This window comes from Rhagoletis zephyria, unplaced genomic scaffold, assembly GCF_001687245.7.
Source record: "Rhagoletis zephyria isolate East Lansing unplaced genomic scaffold, Rhagoletis_zephyria_1.1 Rzeph_scaffold_00675, whole genome shotgun sequence".
Lineage (NCBI taxonomy): Eukaryota > Metazoa > Arthropoda > Insecta > Diptera > Tephritidae > Rhagoletis > Rhagoletis zephyria.
Window position 1 is genome coordinate 200,285 of NW_016157759.1, and position 3,895 is coordinate 204,179.

Below are 3,895 nucleotides of genomic sequence, written 5' to 3' on the forward strand. Positions count from 1 at the left end.
CGGGTGAATTTTTTTTCGGGCGAAAGTCAGGATAAGGTTGATTTTGTTCTAGTGAGCTACTAGTAATCCATAAATTTTTTACACATCATAAGAAAGAGCAAATGCACATTCTTGCATACTTAACCCGATTTTTGCTTTATTGGGATTATGATACTTTTATAGTAAATGAGCGATGCACATATATGTACATATGTATGTGTTAAATATACGTATTTATGTGTTTTTATTGAAGACCGATAAGTTAAAAATTTTGTTTCACTTCTCGTAATTTCCTACTGGGTTGCTCATGCGAAGCAGTTCGCTTGTGCTTACCAACACAAACACAGTTTAACTTTTGCCGACCACTGTTCCATAGCCTCCCGCAAACGGGATAATAATTCCACTTTTCTTCCGGAGGTGGCCAAATTACGCTTTTCCAACTCCTGTTTCAGCTCCTCAATCTTTAAGTCCTGAATTTTCGCCATTTTCAGTAGTTTATCCTTCGGGATTTATTTAACAATCCCACTTCTGACACCAATTGTTACGATTATCCTCGAAACCTTGAGGGATTTCCCAAATATACTCGGGCTCGTATCGCTGGATTGTTAAATAAATGCTAACGATGACCAAATTGTAGTACAATTAACTTTATTGTACAACAAACAATTTACAATACTCGCTAATACCGTAAAAACACTTTACAATACTTGTTAAAGCAATAACAACGCTTTACTACTTGTTAACACAATTAAACTTATAGCTTGCTTATTCGCAACTCACTTTTCCGCTCACTCTACTTGTAGCTTGCTGACTTGTAACTGACTCACTTCGCTGTGGCGGCGCCCTTATATACCTGCGCTGGCACTTATGGCAACTCTAGAACATTCTGAAGTTTATCGCTCATTCTCTTTCTCTCGCTGTTCGCAGTGTTCATCCAACTTGACGTTTCTCTTTGTGGAACATTCTACGTCATTCCTCGAACATTCTGCCTATTTCTCGTTGTTCGCTTTGTGTTGCCGCAGTATTCGCCACAATATAAATATTATTCATTGAGAATTTTTGCGTATAAACCAGCATTAAAATTTATATATCGATTTCTTTAGATAGAAACAAATTATTCTAAAATATGGCATGCAATTTGTGCACTTTTTTATAAAAATCATGGAACTTATTACAAAATTATTGAACGTTGGTCAGCAAGCAGCTCATTTTATATTTTTTTTTTAAATTGACACGGCATGAAAAATGCAGTTTGCTTATATTAAAAGTACGTAGGCATAAACGCATAACGGATATTGCGGCTTGTTGAAAGTTCTTTGAACAATAAATTCTAGTTCTTATATAGGGTCGCACTATTTTGTGCTTGAATCTAAGAAAAACACACCACTTTTTGCTTTGAGGATTGTTCGTAAATTTTCTACACAAAATGTGGCAAGCGCGTGCTAAAATTACGAAGAAAAACAATCCACAGCCGAGTACGATATTACCTTGGTGAAATCTGCAAGCAGACGGAATCGCTGCTTTGCTTCTGTGTACGTATACGAACTGCGACGCTGGCGTTGCTCGCGAGCAAAAATTGCCCAGCTATGGTATAAAGGAAAGTCGTGAATTTTTATACGCGGTAATCTCGAAAGCTACTGAACGGATTTTGACGAGATTTTCTCTAGTATACTCTGTATCGACAGGATAGTGACCTTTTTCACTTAGAATTTTAGTATTGCCACCAGTCTAAAAAACTATAAGATCCGCACCGTTCGTTGGATTACAAAAGATGAGGTACCAAATGAAAGGGATTGGAATCTATAAAAGCACTAATATTTTTTTTAAGTGAAACTTCTTTAGCGGCGGTTGGTTGGTTGGGAGTAAATTGGCAAATTCAAAGGAAATTGCACACTGGTGCAACGGAAATTATTACGGCTGAAACAAAAGCTTCTTGAGTGTATGGTATTAATTTACCAAAAATTGCTAATAAAATGGTGCAACGGATATTATTGGGGCTGAAACAAGTGCTTCTTGAGTGTATAGTATTAATTTAACAAAAAAATTCTAATAAACGTTAAAGAATAAAACTTAGAAAAATACCAATACAAGAATGATAGTAAAGGTGAGTACGTACATAGATAAAGAAAAGGATAAAGGCAAAGGTAAAAATAAAAACAAAACCAAAGATGCGTAAAGATAAAGGCAAAAATGAAGACCAAGGTAAATTTAAACACTTTACTTATATATATAATGGCAAAGGTGAAGGGGAATATGTAGATGAAGAAAATGATAAACATAAAAGTAAAAACAAAGATGAGGATGAGGATGAGGATACCGATACAAGTAAAGACGAAGATAGGGGAAGAAAGATTAAAATTAAGGTAATTGAAGGGGGAAAAATATAGAGAGAGACACAGAGACTCAATCTGGGAAATTTGCGGGATTCTTGAGACTTATCGATGAAATAATCCATATTTTTATCGCTTTTGATATCGATATTTTTATCGATTTTGTTATCGATATTTTTTCGATTTGCTATCGATTTTGTAATCGATATTTTTAACTATTTTGTATTTTTTTTAATCGATTTTGTTATCGATATTTATCGATATTGTTATCGATATTTATCAATTTTGTTATCGATACTTAGAGGTTTTTTTTGTCGATATTTATCGATATTTATCGACTTTGTTATCGATATTAATCGACTTTGTTATCGATATTTATCGATTTGGTTATCGATATTTATCGATATTTATCGATGTTTCATCGATATTTATAGATTTTGTTATCGATATTTATCGATTTCGATATCGATATTTATCGGTTTTGTTATCGACATTTATCGATTTTGCTACCGATATTTATCAATTTTGTCATCGATATTTATCGATTTTGTTATCGATATTTATCGATTTTGTTATCGATATTTGTCGATTTTCTAATCGATTTTATTACGAGTTGTATTATAGATGTTGCTGTTGACATTTTTATCGAATTTTCATCGATTTTGTTATCGACTTGTTATCTATCTATCGGTTTTGTTATAGATATTTTGTTGGACGTTATTATCGATTTAGTTATATAGTGAAACTGCGCTGGTACTAGTAATTTTGTAACCGGTAAATAAATTTCCTGTAAATTTTTAAACCCTTTTCGTGTACTCTTGTAACCGGTAAAATGCCCCATGAAATATGCAATTCCAGAATTTCCACAATTCTTCATAACTGAATTGCTGAGTATCTTAACTACCTTTTGGTAATAATATTTTCCAGTTACAAAATCTTCGGTAACGTGCAGAATTGACCTGTTAGGGTGCGATATGTATGCATGTACATATTGATATTCTTCTGCAACAACTACACAACTCAAAAGGGGGAGGGACCTACAGTTTTTACGCCGACTCCGAACGGCGATTGTATTTTATGAGAAGCTGTTTTTCATGGCAGAAATACACTCGGAGGTTTGCCATTGCCTGCCGAGGGACGACCGCTGTTAAGAAAAAACCTTTTTCTATATTTTTTGCGATGTTGCTTTGACCAGGGCTTGAACCCAGGTGCTGATGAGGGAAAGCGCGCACTGCTTACCACTACACCACAGCGGCCAACGAATTCTTGAGATAGCTTGCATATAATTAATTTAAATTTTACTTTTCAAACAGGTGGCAACCCTTTTCAAAATATATTTTTTTAAGCTTCTTGACAGCCATTTTTTAATATAATTTTCAAATAAATAACTCCCTTAATTACAGTTGAATTGGATTTTATTTAGAAGGTGGCTGCTCTCATCCATAAGTAGATAATGATTTTATATATCTCCATATCAAGTTCCAGTGATCTATCAAAAATATTTTCTGAGAAATGCAGTATGAAATATTCCGTTTGTATGGGAGGTGCCATGCTTCCTTGTCTAATCGAGATTAAATTTATCCTAT